Source organism: Ambystoma mexicanum, chromosome 14 (genome assembly GCF_040938575.1).
Source record: "Ambystoma mexicanum isolate Mex_15411 chromosome 14, UKY_AmexF1_1, whole genome shotgun sequence".
In the NCBI taxonomy this organism is placed as follows: domain Eukaryota; kingdom Metazoa; phylum Chordata; class Amphibia; order Caudata; family Ambystomatidae; genus Ambystoma; species Ambystoma mexicanum.
Window position 1 is genome coordinate 514,839,018 of NC_090940.1, and position 21,798 is coordinate 514,860,815.

Genomic DNA, 21,798 nt, shown 5'->3' on the forward strand with positions numbered 1-21,798 from the left:
ACATGTTCATGAATTGTGGACGCATTTACAAGCAGCTGTTCATTTGTTCTGTAAAGTAAGTATTGTGGCTGAACCATTTTCCTTCCTGTCAATATTTCACATTGGGGACTGAGATTTGTTGATTTAGAGGGCGCTGACCTGATAGCCATCAGTACCAATGGAAGCTACAAATCTTTTCAACATATCAACTATTGATCTGTTACACCGTTCCACTCCCTCTGAAGAGGAGGGCCGGTAAGAAATGTGCAGCTTTCTCTTGACACCCAGGATTTTCCATATTTTTGTCATCATTGCACTAGTGAAATGACTACCACGGTCTGACTCTATTCTTTGAGGTAAACCAAATCTCGAAAAAATATGATATACAAGTAAAGTGGCCGCCGTTTGTGCACTGCAGTCTGGAGCTGGAATGCACTCCACCCATTTGGATATTATACAAGTTACTATCAACATGTTCCTATTTCCCCTTGCTGATCTTCTCACGGGCACGACATATTCGACTTGTAAATCAGACTATGGGAGTGTCAAGCCCCTTTTCATCAACAGGGCTCTATGAGCCGGTGACGCAGGTTGTAACTGCACACACTAAACACCCTCTGGTGTAGCACTCAACATCTTGGGATATATGTGGCCAATAGGCATAATCTTTTAAATGTTCAAAGTTTTTGTGAACCTCTGCTTCCTGCAGTTATGGTATCGTGGACATGATGTAACATCAATCTCTGAAATGACAAAGGCACTACTCATTGGGTTTGCTGTCATAGATTCTCTAATCATCAGTCCGTCTTGTAATCTACTTTTGTTTTTGTTTTTTAAAACACTCAATTCCTCTTTTCCTTTGCAATCCCTTCAGTCAGAGCATTTTGTTCTGCGTCTAGCAAATGGTTATAAAATAGGCTTAGAATAAGTTCTTCCTTTTGCGCTTTGATCAGGTCATGATCTGGAGTATCAAAACTCCATTGTGCCACTGGTTGCTTAATTGCTTTTGGAGTCTTGGAGCGTGTTATCGCATCTACCTGTATTTCACCATGCAGGTGTTCAATAGGAAATAACTCCCCCCGTTACAGCTCCAATTTTGGTTAATTGATCTGCCTTATCATTTCCCTCCTTATCCTCACCTGGTGTTTTCAAATGACCACGTATTTTCCTCCAATGGATTATCAGTTCGTTCTCTGACACAAGCTTGTCTATAGCTTGAATCATCTTGCAATGTTTAAGTGGCTTCTTGTTATCGGTGAGCATGCCTTTCATTTTCCAGCCAGATAAATACTCTACAAAACTATTTCACGCATAATCCGAATCGCTTAATAGAACTATTTCCTTGAGTTTATTTTCTACTGCTGTAGATATTGCCTTATAATAGCAGCCAATTCTGCCACTTGACTTCTTCTGGGACCTCTCCTCATGCTTACTCTTGGAATGTTGTCACATTTAAACCATATGTTTCTTATTCCCGCTACAAGCTCTTTTTCTGTATCATTTTCTACATGGTATGCGCATCCATCTACATACACAGTTGGTAAATCCTTACATGTTTCTTCGTTGAATGATTTGTGTGGGGATTGCTCAAATTCATTCAAACTTGTTTCTAGCTCTGTGTCATCAGGTGCACATACGGCTGCACAATCATGCAATTCTACTAGTCCTTGAGCAACGGGGTTCTTTCGTCCATATTTCACTTGTACAGGAAATTCCTGAAGTGCTAATGTCCAGGAAGTAACACTTTACTGGGCCAAATCCCCTGATCTCATTCTCTTACTTTGCAAAAATTGCAGAGGCTGGTGATTTGTTTCAATAATCACTTGCACCCCTTGAAATATGGGGTGGAAATGTTGTAATGCCCAGACAGTGGTCAGAAGCACTTTTTTCACATTCACTAAATTTGGTCTATACCTGTGACAATGCTTTGCTAGCATATGCAATAGTTTTGTTATTCACATCATGTTTTTGATATAAGACTGCTGAAATGCATTTATTTGTAAATTCTATTTCTGCAAACATAATCCTGGTTTTTCGTTGGACATGCCAAACATGGTGCTTTCATTAGACACTCTTTAAGCCTGGCTACTGCCTCATTTTGTTCTTTTTCCCATTACCAGGGTACGCCCTGTTTCAGTAATCTCGTTAAAGGTTGTAACTTGTCATTCCGAACAAGCTTTTTAAACTTTTAAAATTAGTGGGATCTTTTAGTTTATGAATCGCCTCCACCTTTTCCTTTTGTGGGTTTAATCCATATTCTGTCACTTCATGACCTAGGAAGTTTACCTTTTTTCTGCACCACTGTGCTTTCTGTAAAGATACTTTTAACTCAGCCTCCTGTAGCTGACTAAGCATATGTCTAATCTCAGTGAAGTGGCTTTTCAGATCTTTATTTTTAATTAGCACATCATCCACATAAACTACTGTCCCCTTTCAGCTGCATCAGGGAGTGCCTTGCTCAGGAATATCCCAAACTCACTCCCACTATTGACATACCCAAAAGGTGTCCGGGACCACACATATTGTGATTTGTCAAAAGAAAATGCAATCAAATTTTGAATATCTTCAGCTAGCGGCACACACCAGTATCCAGCTGTAAGGTCCATTGTGGTAAACACCTTTGACCCGTGGACATGTGCAAGAACCTGATCAATAAATGGAAGGGGCCACCTTGAAACAGGTACCTTTTTGTTTAAGTCCCGTAGATCTGCAAACAAGCACCATTGGCCATTAGGTTTTAGCACACCTAATAAAGGGGTATTTGATGTACTATGAATAGGCCTAATGATTCCTCTAGATTCTAAATGTTTGATTATTTCAGCTAATGATTCCGAACATGCCAGGGGCAACCTATATTGTCGCATAAATACTGGCTCCCTACCATGTCCTTCTGGTGGTGTAGCAACATGCAAATCGGTTAACCCACAAGTTAGATAAAAACGCAATGTGTTTTCATCTCTTTGTGTTTTCCATTTTTTCTTGAGGTCCAAAACAATCTCTAAAGACTGCTTCTCTTTTTCTCCTTCCATTTCATCCTGACACATGAGAATGACAGTGACGCTGGGCACACAGCCATTCAGAAGATATACTTCCACTGAACTTTCTGATTTAGCAACAGTATGGCATTCTTTTACACTGTTGCTTTGTGTCATTATTTTCTTATATCTCAATGGTTTTTTAGCTAAGGACCACAATACTCCATTTACCCCACCCAAAGAGGGGTGACAACATCTTCAGGCAATTCGTCCCTATTAGAAAAGGTATTTAATTAATGGATGTGATCGATACTTCCTGCCTCATCCGATTCTTCCCTATCTTTATGTCAACCTCAGTGACACATCGATAGGTATTTCTACCCCATTGAAGTTGTGCACTGAGCCTTTGTTTTGCCTCACCTTTATGTGATTTTGTGGGGATCTCCGTTAATTGATACTTTTCACTAGTTCTTTTGACATTATTGTTGCTTGTGCACCTGTAACAATCATTGCAAATGCATTACATTTTTCTTCAGTAGTAATAGGAGCATAGCACCTATCTTCAACCTCTTCTAGTAAACATAAAAAGTGTGATTTTTTGCTGATTTCAGGACTTTCTTTCCTTAACTCTTTTTTTTTACTCTTTGCTAGGCAAACAGGCATATGAAATGACATCTTTTCCTCCTTTTTACCAACTTCATTTTGAATTTCTTTGTCTATTCTCCTGGGTTCAGAACCCATTTGGAGTGTAGCCACTGACTGCCCCTCTGACTTAGGACCACTAGTGTTCACACCCCAATTTCTTATTGTACTTTTCTCGTTGACTGGATTCTCTACACTGCAACCTTTTGTCTGGTTATTTTCACAAGTGTCACATGACAGCCTGTCAAGTTCTGCCGCATGACACTTTTGCATGGAGCATGTCATTTCTGTCCCTTGAAATATCCACAGTTGAAAATAATCCTCAGGTGACTGACTTGCACCCTCCTTTTGAGTTACTGTTTGTTCTGTATGGGTATCAACAGTATTCTGACTATGAAGTGAGAATAACTTACTCTTCACCTTGTGTTTTATTTTCACATTGGATGCTCTCTTTAAATCTGCTTGTCCGCTTATCTTGTTCATTTTCCCTCTTTTGTTCTTCATTTTCACACACCTCAATAGTCTGGTTCAACTCTAAATTGAACCACACTCCATTTTTGTGTATGTTGAAATTCCCTGTCTCACTTCCATTTGTTTTATTTTTTTATTTTTAAATCAGTAAGCAATGTAGAACCGTTATTCAAAGTTGATTCACAGGCATCAGTGCAGAGATTATTAACCAGTCACTTATTGTCAGAACGCACAAGATCACTCCTATGAAATTCTGCACCTTCACTTGGCTGTTGCTTTTGAACTGCACATAACTTTCATCTCTGTTCAGACAACATTTTAACTTGGGCCTCTAAGCATTGAAACCTGTCCATGTATCTGAATTCTTATCTTTGTGGCCTGGGCCGGTAGTGATTAAAGTCACCCTGATTAGGCATATTCTGGTATCTCTCATGAGATTGATTTTTATTTGTGTTACCTCTGAATTCATGTGACAGAGGAGGTGGAGAACACGGAGTGACCATCCTTTGACCATGGTCGACTGGTGGTGGCAAATGGTTATATTGGTGAGGGACATAATTCATATTTTGTCTTTCATTTGGTGGAAATTGTCCCCTATGCTGGTTTCCATTTTCATTGAATCTATCCACATATCTTAGTCTTTCTTGGTGGCTATATATCATTGTGTTAGGGTAAAATCTACTCGGAGCCCCTGGTGTCTGGTATGGGCCATTTTACATTTGATTTTGATTATTATTTAGACCTGACATATCATGGCGAAAATGCTACTCTGGGAGAATTACCCAAATATCTAGGGCTAATGTAAGAATCCCTATTGCTGGGATGAATGCATTAGAACACAGGAGTTTGGGGTGATGTCCTCTGTGGAGGCATGCCCCTCTGGCTAGGTGTCATGTTCTTGCCTGTGTGTGGGCTGATTCAAGCAGCATCTTTACAGATTATACCTCCAGAATCGCTGACGCAGGTTCTTTAGACTTTGGTTTTGTCTCCTTATTCTTTTGTCCTTCCTCTCTCTGACCAAATATCACCACATATAATTTGGTCCCCTGTTCTATTATCCATTCTATTGGTTTTTCCCTGTTAAATTCACAAATGAACTGGGATACAATTTATTTTTGGAGACCATAAAAGTATGCAGTCTTAAATTTGACAGAGTTCAGGTTAAAGGCCACATCAAGATGTGAAAATGCTCTTTTCAAATTTTGAAGGTATTGGCAAGGGGACATATCTGGCTTTGCCATCATAGTATAAGCTGCCTTTTTGGCATCCTGGATAGACTGATCAGGTGAGAATTGATGTGTAACCTCTTTCTCAAAGTCCGCCCATGACAAATGTTCCTGTTCATTGAGACCACAAATGACACTAGCAGCTGCTGAATCTAGGATTAGGTGAAAGTACTGTCTATATTGTTCCCTAGGTATCTTGAGGGCTTTAAATAGATCGTGAACGGTTTCTAAATGATCTTCCATGCAACAATTGCCTCCCTTTTTGAATGGTTTAATCAAAGTCTTGATAGATTTCATAATTTTGATAGAACTACATTGTGCATTCTGGTGTGCGTCATTCTGTCGCTCATTTCTGTTCTCTTGTGGGCTGGAATGAATATTTGCTGGTGATTCATACCCCACCATTGGGTTATAACTTGGTCTGGCCACAGGAATAGCTGTTGGTACATTGTTTCCTTAGCCAGAGCTGTCATAGAGTTCAGTTCCATTGAATGTAGTGCCTTGTTGCCTTTCCTGAGACTTGAGAACAAATATTTGTTGTTCTAAGTTCTTGCACTGTCCATGAAGCTGTTCTGCCTCATGACAGAGATCAGAATTATCAACCCTGACCTTATTGATTATTGCTTGCAATTCATTGATTTGTGTCTGACACTGATTAAGCGCTTTGTCCTTTTCGTCATTTTCTTCCAGTAATTTGAATATCCCTGTTCCATAGCATGGAATTCTGTCTTTCTCCATGTTATCTTCTCTAAGGGTTTGTATTTCCGAAATAGCAAACATCTTTGTCTTGTCTTATTCCATCTAAAATTGCTTTTAAGTGGGTTAATTCTTGCTCACTCTCATTAAATCGTTTCTCTTTCTGAGCCAATTGAGTAACCATATTGCTGCATTTAGCTTGCATTTCCGTGTCTAGCTCCTTTGGGGTCATTACGACCCAGGCGGTAAGTACACCAACTTTACCACCATGGTGTAAACTACATTTACACCATGGTGGATGGCGGATTTACCGCCCCATTCCAAGGTGAGTGGGGCGGTAAATCCCCATTTCCCATTTACCCATCCCCATTCCCATTTTTGCCCCATAGGGCATAATGGGAGTGGGGAAGGCGCTAATTACGGCACCGTAAATTACGGTGCCGTAATTAGCACCAAGGCGGTTTAGCGCCATGGATTTTAACGCCTGCTAAGAGCAGCCGTTAAAATCGGAATCAGGCGTTAAGGGTTAACGACGGCGTTAACCCTTAACGCCTGAGTTGTAATGAGGCCCCTTCTGTTTTAATTCTGCTTTTAACTGCTGCACCTGATCACATTCATTATCCAAACTGCGTTGTAACTTGCTAATAACTTCACTGTCATTCCCTTGCATCTTTATGGACCTTTGTAGCTAGAACCACAATTTTGCGCATAATCTGATGCACTTTTTCTTCTCCTTGCGTTCTGGTGCTTGCAATAGCCTCCGGAGGCACACCTGCACAATGCTTCCTTCATCAAAAATGTTTTCGAATGCCTCCCGTCCTACCTCTGTGGCAATTCTGTCTTTCCATATTGTTGCATTTTCTGAGGACCAAACTGCATGGGCATAAAGCTTTGCCTCAAGATAGTTTGCCAATTCAGAAAACTCAGCCTGGATTTGGTACATGGTGACACTATTGTGTGAGTCAAATGAACACACAGTTCTGCACTACCTCACAGCATTAATTCACTTAATGAGTGCACAATATGGTTATGCTTTATAATGCAAGGCCAAGCCCAGTTCCTGTTTTAAAGTTTTCCAATGGCCAACCTACCAAATATGTTGGATACATGTTGGTATTATATCTATTACTTCGTGGTATTTTAAAACGTTTTTATTTTTATTAAAGTTTTCTTCAAAAAAAATCGAGCCTTGCGAGCATGGCAACTTCTTACCCCAACTTCTCCCCCTGTTTGTCCTCCCTCCCACCCCGTTCCCACCCCTCCCCCCTGATAACAGTGTCTTTAAACATTGCAGAACATAAACCTTCGGATGTTTTAGTGATGCAGAGTTCAAAAGTCCATTGTAGCGTGTGGGACCACGGCCGTCCCTGAGCCTTCCTTTCAAGTATGGGGAACAATGTTGTTGGAGGGGATCCACCCGAGTGCAAGCTCCCGCTTTCGTTATCCCAACTTGTCCCAGAGCCAACGGCCAAATCTCCGTCTAGGGTCTGACAATCCCCTGCTTCAAGTGTTACAGTATTTGCCCATGAATTCACCCCATGTGCTCTCATGTGGTGCTCTGCTCCTGTGGAGCCGCGCCGTTATTCTTTCCATGGTGCATATATTCACTGCCATATTGAGCCATTGCCTCTTGCTTGGAATCCTGGCACATTTCCACTTCATCACCGGACAGCTCTGAGCTGCGAGCAGGAGGGGCGCTGCCAGCCCTCTCACTGTACTCCATTCCCCCTCCACTTCCTCCAACCCATACAGGATCAAGAAGGGCGTACTGTCCCGGTGAACCCCCCCCCCAGCGCCTTATCCCAGAACACTTTCACCCGAGGGCATCCCCACCACATATGCCAGTAGTCGTCTTGCTCCACACATAAACGCCAGCAGGAGGGCCTCACAGTCTGAAACATTTTGGAGAACATAACGGGATCATATTGCCACCTATGAAGGAGCTGTAGGGCATGCCTTTTATATTGACTGGAGATCGAGGTTTCAGACACCCCCTTACACAGATGCTGCCACAGCTCTGGATCTATCTCCGTCCCCATAACCCTTTCTCATCTCAGTCTCAACTTTTCAGTGGAACCTTTCCCTGCAATCACGAGTATCCTGTACATAGCTGCAATCAGATCCTTCATTTTGTTTTATTTGTCTAGAAGTTTCTCAAAGGGGTTGAGATCTCTCTGTAGCTCTTCCTTTCATTTCCCCCTGTGAGCGGCCCTTTTATTTGGAGGTAAGAGAAGAGCGAGAAGGTCCCCACGCCCAGCACCCACCCCAGCTCTATTATAGTAATAAAAGACCTGTCCTTCCACAGCTGGCCAACCCTCTCGAGGCCTGCTTCAAACCATGCCTGAAATCTTTCCGGGTTTGGGATCTCGTCACGTATAACTGGTGCTCAAAGGTGACTCAGTGGCGAAGGCCACATCAATACCCCTTGCATGTCTGCCCTCTGCCTCCATATTTCCCATACTGTTCCCAAAATCGGGTAATCTCGAATCGAATGGGGAGCCTGCCCATGGGGACCCATAGCTATTCAGCCACAGTGGCTGGGGAGAGGTGGAGAATATCCAGGGAAACCCATTGATGTTCCTTCTGCATTCTGAGATCTGGTATGAGGACCCTTAGCTGAGTTGCCTTGTAATACAATTGCACATTTGGGAGGCCCACCTCCCACTATCCTTCGGCAAGGTGAGGACCTCAGATGATATTCTTGACTTTTCCCCTTGCCATAAAATCATCACCATAGCCCCTTTTATCTCACTAAAGTAAGTCTCTGGGACCCGAATTGGGATCATTTGGAAAGCATAAAGGAACCTTGACAAGCAGACCATCTTCAAGGCATTAAGACGCCCTGGCCAGGATATAGTCAGTTTCCCTAATTTTTCCAGATCGGCTCGAAACCCTGAAAGTAGCATGGGGAAGTTAGCCTCAAATAAGTCACCCACGTCCCACCATGTATCTCCCCGTCCCCATCCCTGTCCAAGGGGAACAGGACAGATTTATTCCTGTTAATCTTGAATCCAGCTAGGACACTGTATTGCTCGATCAGCTGGATCACCCTAGGCTTGGTGGTCAGAGGGTTCCTTACATGCAAGGGCATATCGTCTGCGTACATTGTGACCTTATACTCCCCCCCTCCCCCCGCCAGGTCTTCTCTGTTTCTCTGAGCCAGTGGTTCCAGGGATGAGGGAAAGTGGGCACTCCTGTCTCGTGCCCCTACTCAGGGCAATCCAATAGGAAAAGACGCCATCAACTGCCACACAAGCCTTGGGGGATGTGTATACTGCCATTATACCACGTCTGATTCTAGAGCCCAGACCTACTTTGACAAGCACTTCCCTAAGAAAGCCCCACTCAACCGAGTCAAAGGCCTTTTCTGTATCCACCGAGAGGAGAGCAGGGTCTCCCTCCATCCCTGTGCCTCGTGTATCAGGTGTAGGATCTTCCTGAATGTATCTGCCCCCTGAAAACCCTTTATAAAGCCCATCTGATCCGAGTGAATCAGCTGGGGCATGTATAGTTCTAATCTTGCCGCTAGGACTTGTGTGTACATTTTGGCATTGATAGTCAAAAGAGAAATGGGGCAGTTAGAGGGGGGATAATCACTGTTATCAACGCTTGGGAGAAGGATTCGGGGGCCTCCCCTGATTCCAGGATATCATTAAACAGCTCTACCATGAACGGGATGAAGGGGGTTAGATTTGTTTTGTAAAACCCTGCTGAGAAGCCGTCCTTCCCCGGGACCTTTCCCACTGGCACCCTTGCCACTGGCCTCTTGATTTTCTCAGCTGTTATAGGGGCCCACATTTCGTCGGCCTCCTCAGGGGAGAGCATAGGCATCTTGATCCCCTCCAAGTACCTTGATATTTCCCCGGCCTCCAGATTGGTGTCTGTTTTATAGAGCTTTTCATAATAATATGCAGGCGCTTCCTGAATCCCCTTCTCCCCTTGGTCCTGTTGCGTGTCAACCCCTTCTATAGCTTCCACCCGTCGATCAGTCCGCTGTCCCCTATGTCTAGCCGCTAGGAGTGCATCCGCTTTATCTCCTTTTTCATAGAACCTTTGTTTCAAGAACTGTAATTTCCTGATTATTTAACCTTCCTCCAATAGTTTCAGCTCCTCCCTTTTCACCCTTACTTCTGCGACCATGCCCTCCCTTCCATCAGTGGCTTCCCTAGCCCTTTTATCCAGCTGCACAATCTCAGCCCTCAGCCTATTTTCAATTAGGGTCCGCTCCCGTTTCTTCTGGCACCCTCCCTGACCAAGACCCACCTCCATGTCTCCTTCCCCGCCTCCCAGACCGTTCTCTTCGAGACACCCCATGTCATTTATAGTAAAAAAATCCTCAATCTCTTTGGTCATTTCCACATAGAACACCAGATCTTTCCACAGGGATTCGTTGCATCTCCATTTGGACCCCCGGGCACCATTCCCTGCCAGTTAAATTCCACTGATACCATGTCATGGTCTGACCAGGTTATCGGGGAAATCTCTGAGCTCATCGCTTCACTCCATAGACCTCTTGATATATATATATGTAGTCTATTCCGGTGAAGGTGCCGTGTGGAGCCGAGTAAAAGGCTTGGCCTCTCTCTTCTTGGAGCATGTACCGCCATATGTGCCGCAACCCATAGACTTCCAACATTCCCCGAATCTCACCATAGGCCAGAGTAGGCACAGCTTCCGCTCACCCATCTCTGTCCTGTCAGTCAAGCTTGACATCCGCCCATGCGTTGTCCCCCCCAGTTGACCCTGGTTTGGGCAATAAATCGTAGCAAACGTGAATCCCACCTTTTTAATGACCCTGGATATTAGGAGGGCCCTACCCTCCTCGTCACCCCAAACCTTCTTCACCTCCATTCTTAGCCCTTTACCATTAAGAATGCCCACCCCTGCTTTCCTTAGAGGGCTAGAGCCCCAATATTCCTGACCCAGTGTCCTGCCCTGGATCCTCCATTCCTCATCTGGATCCTCCATTCCTCCCCTTTGCCATATTTAGTTTCCTGGATAATCATCACATCTAGACCGGACCAGCAGAATTCCCTGGGCACTAGGGACCTTTCCTGGGAGAGTTCATCCCCTTAACATTCAGCGTCCCCACCCTTAGGTGCCCCCCGTATCGCCCTTAACTACAGCCATCCTGCTTTTCCCCCCTCCATGAATCCTCTTGCTGCTCCATGTGGCCTGGCCACATGACTCCGTCCCAAGACAACGGTAAACCAATATTTTAAAAAGAACCGAGTCGTACCCCCATACTGATCCTCCCCACCCCTCCTAGTTACCTGTAGGGGCACCCGACTCTTTCTGGTTAACATCACCAGAAAAAGACCAGACCACCAGTTGGATCCAGATCCCTGCCAGTCCCTAGCCCAGAACTTCCCAGAGCCCCCTCCCCCACATCCCGCAAACCCAACTACCGTCCGATCGGGCCGTAGCCTCCTGCAGTAACTGACCAATGCCCATAGCACCCAGAGTATTCTAACCAATCCCATCCAGGGGCACACATGGTCTTACACAATCCTCACTCTCCACTGTGGGAGTCTTCCCGATCCAGTTACCCAAAACCTTAGCTGCTTCTCTTTTGACTTCATGTGTCCCCAAATTGACGAAGTGTTCAATTTCCTATACTTCCTGGATACTGGAATCCGCATTCTCTTGGGACTGTTAATTTGCTATTGTCTATCACCAGCCACTTTGTCCCCGCTGTCCTCCGACACATCGGCTACATCAAGCATCTCCCGGTTGATATTTCGATGTATTTTTTGGTCATCAGTTTATACTTGTGGCTATCCATCTCAAAAGAAATGGAAAATAGGATCCCCCATCTGCACCTCACTCCTTTCTCATTAAGCCATTTAGTCGGGGGGGGGCACAGCCTCCTCTTTGTTAGGTTCAAGGAGGACAGGTCCTGGTAACTTGTTACTCTGGATGTACCGTACATGACTGGGCCCCTCTGCCTCGCTTTCCCCAGAATTTTCACCTTGTCAGCGTAATTATGAAACCTATTGAGGACTGACTTCGGGCCCTCTACAGACCCACCGGCACTGTGGATTCTTTCAACATTGGCTTAGTTGATGGTATCGTCCTCCACCACCAATTTTGTAACCTCATGATGCACCCTCTTCAAGTCCTGTTCCGTCTCCCCCTCATGATCTGGGATTGCAAAAAGCCTATGGTTGTTCGGCCTTTCTCGGTTTTCCAAATCGTCCAGTTTCATCTTGACCTCTTCTTCACGCCTCCCCATTTGGGACAACCGCACATCCATTTTTGTTTCTAGGGTGTCGAGCGAGGACTGGTTATGCTCAACTTCCTCAAGCCTCTCCTCCATTTGATCTATTCTTTGGGTGATCCTGTCCACCCTGCTTCCAATGTCCGCCCTCATATTCCATATTTCTTCCATTAATGCGGCCACGTCTTTTTTAGTGGCTGCGGCTTCCTCTGGGGTTGTGGCCATGTTGAGATGTGCTTTCCTGCAAACTCCAGTGCCACTAGGTGTATATGTATAAGCGGCCAGTTTCAGTCTTGCTTCCATGCACCTCTGCCTAAGGCAAGCTTGACCTCTTTGAATTTTCTTCACCAGTACACCGAGGATCCATATTGCCCGTGCTCTCTCGCCACCTTCCCCCTCATAGGTATTCCAATGGGAAGGGTGCACTCTTTGTCAAGAGCCAGGGAGGCGGACACGCGCCTCGAAATTAGCGGCCCTCATCTCCTAGCACAAGCTCAATACCTCTTCTCAGTCTTCAGTGGGATTGATGAGGTCCCCCTCCTCCAGGTGTTGACCCCCTCCGGTGGTGGAGGGAGTCATCTGCCCGGTTCTCCTTCAGATCGTCAGAGTATTCCAATCCTCCAGGTGGGGTGTAACTGCATGTATGGGGGCCCGCACTGCGTTCTAGAGATGCGTCTCCTGCCCTTGCTCTGTCTTTTTGGGGCCACCTCCACGGGAGCCCCACTGTTGCTCCAGACTCTCTCACATCCCTCCCGGTGGGGACCAATGTGTATCTCCCCCGGGTGGAGCTTGGGGCCTCTTTTTCTTGGTGTTCCTGGGTGTGATGCGCTGTCCATGGTGGGGACAGTATGGCTGTGTCTCCTTCCTCAGTTATGTTGTAGTGGGGCCCGAAGTTGCCTCATTGCGCCATCTCAGTGATGAATAACTCTTGATGTAAAACTGATTTAATATTACTCTGTCTGTTGCTTCCCTTATTTGTATTAGTAGGCTATCTCCCCAGATAAGCAGCCACCCCATTAGGTTGCCAACGTAAGGGGTTCACTCCCTATGCGGCTAGGTGTACTCCTCTACTGCACTTGGATGTAATATATGACAAAGGTTTGTTCCTTTGGCGGCCTCTGCGATATCGCCTACTTCGCAGTGGCAGAGTGAAGACTGCTATCCTCCGGTTGGAGGAGCGGGTCGGGCTGCAGCTGTAGTGCCCACCTTGATATAGAATGTCTCAACACATTGGGGGGCCATGGAACAGGCTAGCCTAGGGCCGCAGTGATTGCTGGACTAATATTCCACATACCCCGTGCGGGGGGGGATCCTGTGCTAAACGCTGCATCACCGTTGGGAGCTGAAAGGTCGTTCCTGCTCGCAAGGTCTTGGGTTGTGCTAACTGGTAGCACGTCCGGCTACACGCCTGCTAGCCGTCCCCAAGCCTGCTTGTGTCGGGGCATGATCCGTAGCACTGTCAAAGTGGTCCGCCCATGCACCTCACCTTCTTTCCTACAGCACTGTCACCATGGGTGGCGGTGCTTCTTCGCTGACCTGCCGCTGTTCACCTCGGCCCGTTGCACTCCTTGGAGTGTGTGCGCATGGAGTCGGTTATCCCTCACCTGGCCGCGCGCTGCCCTATCAGCACATCCTGAACTCCTGCAGGTTACGGTACCGTGTTAATGATTTGAAGAGCACCGGACTGCTCTCCTGCACCTGCAACATCTCCAAATCCTGTCGCTGGTGTTATTCTCTGTCACTGCGAATGATTCCGACTCCATTCCCCCTGTCCTATACATTGTCTCAGAAAGTGGGAACTTCTACTTTCACTTTCGCCGCCGGGATCAAAAGGCTGGTTCCCGGCGAATTTGCGGCTGATTTTCTTCGCCTTTGGGGCTGCAGCTGCACTAGGGGTTCACACGCCTCACTGTCTGGTCTGATGGGATGTGGGGGGGTCAAAAGTGGGGGCTCCTGCAGAGACTCCCAGCATCCACGCGTACCCTGGTGGCCTCTGTGGTATTTTTTTATGGTGGTATTTTATGATTCTTGGTAATATTGATTGATTGATTGATTGATTTGTTTATTTATAGAGCGCTTTATGCCAAGGCGCTGTACAATGGAACAACTCATACAGTGAACAACAATAAACAATGTGAGCAAAATTACATGATGAATCATTCGACAGTAAAACAGTGCAAAAAACAGTTAACTGTGGAGAAGGCGAGGTAGAGAGGAAATAGGATTGGCGAGGGGGAATAGAAAAGAAAAGAACAAATGAGGAACAGGAAGGTGGGAGAATGGAGGGAGAGGGGATTAAGGAGTCAGAAGAGGGAGAGGGGGGGATGAAGAGAGAATGAGAAGATCTTCAAGGAGGAGAGTGGAGGAGAAGGGATTTAAGGGACGTGCGAAATGAGGGAAGGGTAGTGGAAGAGCGGATTGAGAGAGGGAGTGCGTTCCAGTGAAGAGGAGCAAGAAGTTGGAAGGAACGAAACCTGGAAGAAGCACAAGGGGAAGGAGGTACAGTAAGGAGGAAACGGTCAGCAGAACAAAGAGGGCGTGAGGGGGAGTAGAAGGTGAGAAGTGAGGAGAGATAAGGAGGAGCGAGACCATATAAGGATTTAAAAACAAGGCAGAGAAAGCAGAATTTTAACTGAGAGTGGAAAGGTAGCCAACGAAGAAGAGAGAGCGAGGAGGAGATGGAATCACGGGAGGTAAGGAGACAAAGGGTACGAACAGCAGAGTGGTAAATGGATTTGAGGGGGGTAAGCTGGGAGGCAGGAAGTCCAAAGAATAAATAATATATTGTGGTAACTCATTGGGGCATTTTTATAGTGGTGAGACTAATTTCAGAATATTGCCTAATAATTGCTTATCAGGGTCACGAACAACAAACAAAATACTGCACTTCATACACTCGGGATGAATGGCTCATGCCCCCTTGTGGTAACGTATGTACAGTACCACACTACGCCTTTTTGGCTGAAATTCAACAATTGTGAAGCATGTAATTTAAATACCGCACATTTATTTTGAGATATCTCTTATCACATTTCTGTCTTTTTATGCATGTCAAATAAAAGAGACTAAAAGTTACTTTGAAATCAGTTTTTTAATCATAAAATAGAGTATGCAAGTTACACAGAATAATAGTTATGCCCACATTGTATTTCACAGTGCAAATATATTTCATTAGCTTTCAGTGTTTTATCTGTGGTAAGTCTTTCCAACTGTCCTTGGCACGTGGCACGTGGCACTTTGCAAGAGAAATACACTTTGAAAAAAACTCTGCAAGACTTTTCAAAACATAAACGCAGGATTACATGCATGTTAAAAATAGTCAGCACCTAATATGAAGTGACCTACTTAATCTCGACTACTTGACCTCATTCAAAACCGCAGCCCCTCACTTAACCTCATATTTACCAAGATATGTGGGCGATATTTCTAATTCAATTTGGCATGGAGATCTTCCCTGCTCTTTCCACCTGCCTCGCACAGGGTCGCTCAGATAAGGACCGCTCCAGCATCAGACAGCCTGCCAGCACTGGTTTCCGTCTCTATGCCAGTCCTCTGTTAATTTGTCTCCCAGTGCCCGAAGATGAATGAAAGCTACTCCCTCTCAAAACCCTTTTTTATCAAATCCCCCTGTCACTCAAGGGGAACACCTGTCCTTGAGCAGATCATTCCACTGAAATGTCACGTGATTTCATTGCTGGAGAGCAAAAGATACATCTCTCCTTGAGCTTCCTGCTCTAATACAAGTCCCTGTTTTCAGTGGAACGGATCTTCAAATTTTTTTTATCACCCAGCGCAAATTCAGCCTGCACGTTTCATTCCCCATTTAAAGAGCATCATGCATTTTCCCTATCTGCCTTCAGCCTGTTTCATCATGGACTAATTTTCACTAAATGTTATTAATCGATTCAGTTACATGTTAACTGGAGTTGGGTTAGTATTTTAATTTATATTAGTATTATGTTTACTGCAGCTCAGTCCATTGAAATATCATCCTGAAGCAACGTGCAATTTCAATCATGTGCTCTGTGCATTGGCATCTATTTAATTCTGCCTGAGACTCACACTCCTGAATCCAGAAATGAGTGTCACCCCAAGCCCCTACCCCTACAGGAGGCTATCCACGAGGTGGCTCTATGGGAGAAGTTTGCTGAGGTGAGGTGATAACATAGGGTCTTGTGGTCTACTAGGTCGAAAGCAGCAGAAAGATCTAGTAGGAGGAGGATGGTTGGTTTGCCCCAACTTCTGAAGGATTCTAGTTGGATTTTTAGGTCTAATAGTGCCAATTCGTAACCGTGGCATGGTCGGAAACCAGATTGCCATATCCCTAGGATGTGATTTGATTCCAGATGTTGTTGGATCTGGTTATAGGCTGCTCTATCCAAGATCTTAAGCAGGAAGGGTACTGTTGTTATCGGGTGTAATTGTTTAACACCACCGGGTCAAGTGAAGGTTTGTTCAGTAGTGGGAGGGCCCAGGATTCTTTGAGGCTTGCCGGGACCAGATTGGCTGAGAAAGAGAAGTTGATGAATTTTGTGATGAAAGGGACTAGCGATTCAGAGCAGTCTTTGATGATGGTCGCTGGGCAAATGTCTCCTTTGCTTTTAAATGGTTTAAGGTTTCTGAGGATGTTAGCTGTTTCTAGTACTGAGATTTCTCTGAAGTGCAACAATGGAGCGGTGTGTATTTTAGCGATGGGAGGTGAGTTAGAGGGGTGATTAGGACTTGTTTGTTTTCTGTTTTATGCTGTAGCATGCATATATCTCACATGTCTGAATGAAGTTCCTTATGTCAGAATGGATAACCGGCCAATAGAATTTCCCACTGATGTGAGCTTGGGTTTTAGATTGCCACAAGTGTCCCCCTGTCAAGTCAGAGTGATCAGTCTCTAGCACGATCTTGCGATGGGTTTTAGGTATTATTAATTGAGTTTTACTTGGGCCTTGCCTGGAGGTTTACTTTCTATATAGTAGTCCCTGTTTCAGGAAGAAAAAAGGGCTTCCCTTTTCTTGTCCTGCTACCTCAGGAATCACTTGTAAGAAAGCCTCTGCGAGTATGGGATCATTTCGCAGGGGCAAAGACTAGGTTGGGAAGGGTGGTAGGTTCCTCTTCCCTTTTTGCTTCGGTGGTACGGATCTCATCGGCCTCTCCAAAGCCTAAGTTACCTATCTCAGTTTCCTTTGGTCCAATTTCATCCTCAAAACTGAGAAATAGAGCTTTCTCAAGAATTCCCGGTGCAAGTTTATCCCTAGGACGTATTTCCAATGGGGTATTGCCATGCTCCTGTAAGAGAACTTTTTTGTCTCCCCAAAAGGCTGGATCTATAACACCTGCTAAAATGTCCAGACCAAATTTCCAGGCTAGGCCAGATTTTGGGGCCAATTATTATAACTAAGTCAGTGGGAATCATCCTTCTTTTCCTGGGAGGGATAGTAGCCTCTCTGCTGCTACAAATATCAAAATCTATGGATTATTTTGTGGCTGTAGCGGGGTCTGAGGCTCTGTGACTACGTTTCTGGAATTGTAGTGTCCCCCAATTTGTCTCAATTGAGTCGTATCCCACCGCTGACACAATATGTAAGGGAGGCATGGTATCACAAGTATGACACTGACACAGGATTTACATGTTTCAAAACCTTTATTATCTTTTTGGGGTGTGAAGAAACTCCTTCTCGGCCCTGTAGCTAAGATGGGAGTAGTCCCTACTATCAAATAATAAATAAAATGCAGTCCTAGTCAGTCTATGTCAAATCAAAATGGCCTATGCTAACAAAACCTAATGCCTGTCCTATCTCTTAGACAAAAAGTGTGTAAAGGGGAATATGTATGCAAAGGAATTTGAGTCTAGTTTGAATTAATTTGCCCTGATTTGAAAAAGGCACACGCAGTGAAGAAACACGTGTAATCCAAAGGGCATTACTCCACCTCAGGAGTATACATTTCTTTGTTTCATAAATAAAACGACATAACGTTTTGGAACTCAATTAATCTGTGTGGTGCAGTTCTAATTGATTTTTCAAACAGAGGTAGGGGACTTTGCCTCTGCTTTTCCTCACATACTTGCAACACATCAATATTCAGAATTTGAATTGGGAGAAGGGTCGAAAACAGTTGGCACAACAAAACCTCAAATATTGAATTCCTGTATTCAAAGGAAAGTTGGTGTTATAACATAAATAATCTATGTGGCTGAGTCAGCTGTCCTTCCCACGTTAGACAGAACAGAGTAATGCAGCCCCTGTAAACAGGATGATACACTTTGGCTCAGGTTCTTAAAACAAAGGCAGTTCAAAACATGGATCGAGGCCCGCTTGGCCTTCCACGTTAAAGTCACTTATGCCAGCTTTCACAAGTTCTTTCACAGTTCAACAAAAGTTCACGCAGGTCTCCCTCGTTCGGGCTCAGACCTCTCAAAGCAAAAAGTACACGTAGATCTCCATCATCCGGACTCAGATCTTGCAATCACAGTGCCTGCAGGGGTTTCCTTCCCAAAGCATTATTCACATTAGTAAGGGGTTCCCGTCCCCTAACCTCTCATACTTCCAGTCTCCCTCAGTCGGGCTCAGACCTTTCACGAATGTCGAAGAATTTTTAATGTGCAATGCTTTTACTATAGACCTCCACAGGACCACTTTGACTTTCTCTTCAGCTCACACTCTTGTGTTATTTGCCCCAGTGTCTCTTGGTCTGGGTAGTTCAGTATCATAAGCACAAATGTTCATCAAAATCTTTCTCTTAAAGTAGTTTGTTCACTTTTCTGCTTTACAGCAAGACATCACATATTTCACAAAGACTTTCAAGTGGGCTTTTTCCAGTCGCCAGACCACTCTGCTACTTTGTTTCACTGGCTCCACAGTTATCCATAATTTAAAGTTCACCACAGGTCTGCCTTCCTTTGTGTCTCATCAGCACGCATGCAGCCTTCAATCGTTAGATATACTGTTGCAACTTCAATCTTTCCTTCACACACATCAGCCTTTCGTGTTGTTTGCTAACTCACTGGCTGTATGCATTCCTTTCTTGTTCTTGCAGCTTTAATTAATTATTTGCATTTATTACAGTGCACAAAAGCCTCGGGCATCTAGGCGCTAGTTAGATTGAGGGTAAAAAGAAGAAAGGGTAGGTGGTGGGGAAATGCATTAGAGGGAGTGGTGAGTCTTAGGAGGAGCAAAGTTAGTTGAACCGCCAGGTCTTTAAGTTTCTCTGGAAGGTCCTGTAGGCCAGTTCTTCTCTGAGTGCTGGAGGGAGATTGTTCCAGAGTTTGGCAGCCGCGACCAGGAAGTTCTTACCCCCCAGTGAGAGGCAATTGAAGTTGGAGATCTTCAAGAAGTGAGAGTTTGTAGATCTAAGAGGTCGGTGGGGGAGTATTTCTCCATGCAGCGTCAGAGGTAGGTCGGGGAAGTGCTGGAGGGACATCAATGGACCAGGGACAGTGTTTTGAACTTAATCCTTTCTCAGATGGGCAGCCCCAAATTCACGAATAAAGATTAATACCACAGGCTTGGCCTCGTCTCCCTGACTCTGCTGTTCACCCCAGAGGGTTGCTGGCGTCCTTGAAACACAATGCAGTCGTCTTGTCTGGGATTTTGCCTTCTCTGTGCATCTTTCACGGCTCTTCAGAGGCAACAACCTCCTGCAGGGATCTCCTGGGTTTCCCTACCCTTTTCTCTCATCCCCAGATCAGTCATTCTACTCCAGTGGGTTCGCCTTCGCCCCAGAAGATAGTTTCGAAGGGATTGTGTCCTCCGACGTATTCCTTATCTTAGATATCTCTTTCCAGCTTTGCTGGCCTCGGAAATTTTTTCTCTCTAGAGGGCGCTGCGCGTCGACGTCCGCCGAGTCGATGTCCCTCGACAGCCGCCGTATCGACGTCGACGTCATCCTGCCTATAAAGGCCGCGCGCAGCGTCCGTTGCTCAGTTCCGTTTTTCCGCGCTTACTCAGTGCCTCGGAATATCGTTGCTCAGTTTTGCAGATATTTTATTCCATTTTCCTCGAGATATTCAATCCATACTCAATGGCTTCCTCGTCTGAACCGACGACCCCTCGGTCCGGCTTTAAAAAATGCAGAGACTGTGGAAAAAAGATGTCGCTAACGGACCCTCACAGGGTCTGTCTGTGGTGTTTGGGAGCTGAACACCATTGTTCGGTGTTCGGAGTGTGAGGACTGTATGTCCATGACAGCTAAAGCCCTGAAGGAGCGTAGGGGGAAGCTGGAAAAAGATAAGACTTCTAAAGCTTCTTCTTCCTCGACAAAGTCGAGACATTCGTCTCCTCGTCACCATTCGCGCTCCAGGTCTCGAAGCGGGTCCCATCGCTCTTCGAGATCGAAGCACTCGAAAAGGAGACGCCGAAGATCCCCTTCTTCGTCCTCCTCTTCCTCTGTTTCACCTAAGAGAATCCCTTGCCCCACGAAGCCTAGTTCCTGGGCTGAATGGGAGGAATTCCGAAAAAATATGATGAGCGTCTTCGAGAAAGCGGCATCGACCCCTCGAAGACTGCCGAGAGCGATGCTCTGGTCAAAAGACCCGAAGGTCCAAAACGCTGCGAGTCGCAGCACCCGGCGAAGGGAGCTTCTCGAGAGCGTCACAAACTCTCGAGTAAAGCAAAGACCTCGAATCCTTCTTCGAAGGTTCTGTCGACGCCGTTGACGAAAGTTCCGTCGACGCCGAGGTCGGTGTCTTCGACGCCGTTGTCGAAGGGACCTTCGACACACGGGTCTGTCGACTCGACGCCATCCTCGACACCGGCGTCGACGCCAAGGAAAGTCACGGTTGCGGCGCACCCAGTGGCTATTCCCAGGTCTTCAATGTCGTCGAGATTGTCGATATCCTCAAGCAGAATTCCGATTCTGTCGAAGACCTCGAGGCCTCCACCTTTGTTTTCGACGGCACTTTCGGAGCCTTTGACGTCGGCGTCGACGACATCGACGTTTTCGAGGCCGATTACGACAAGTTTGGCACCCTCTGCCTTGGAGATGGGTTTCACACCCTTTGTGAGCTCAGACCAATTGAGAACAATGTCTTCAATTATGGAAGAGGGAGAACTGTCTGATCAAGAAGAGCCATTTGAGTTGCAGGGATCTGCAACCCCAGTTCAAGAGGAGTTATCCTCAGAGGAACGCAGATTAAAGAAACTCCATGATTCCTTACATGAGGCAAGTGGTTTAGACACTTCCCCAGAGGTGGAGTTCGCTAGGCCAGACCCGGGGGAGCATGCTGAAACCCCTTATAGAGCCTTAATGGCCAGGATTACAGAATTTATGGGGTGGTCAACACCTTCACCGGCTTTCCAACAGGATGACCTCACGGATATTCTTGAAAAAGGTCCACAGGAGGATCCTGTAGTACCTTTTCATAAAGCTCTTCAAAGAAAAATAATGACGAACTGGGAAACCCCAGATGTCGTCCCGGCAGTAAATAAAAAACTGTCTGCTAAATACAGGGTATCTTCTGCAGACCCGGAGTTTTTGTCCAAACACCCATCCCCAGAAAGTCTTGTGGTACAGGCAGCATCTTCTACTGACATCAAGACTGCTTACCCTACCGTCCCACAGGACAGGGACGGTAAGAAATACGATGCTATGGCTAAGA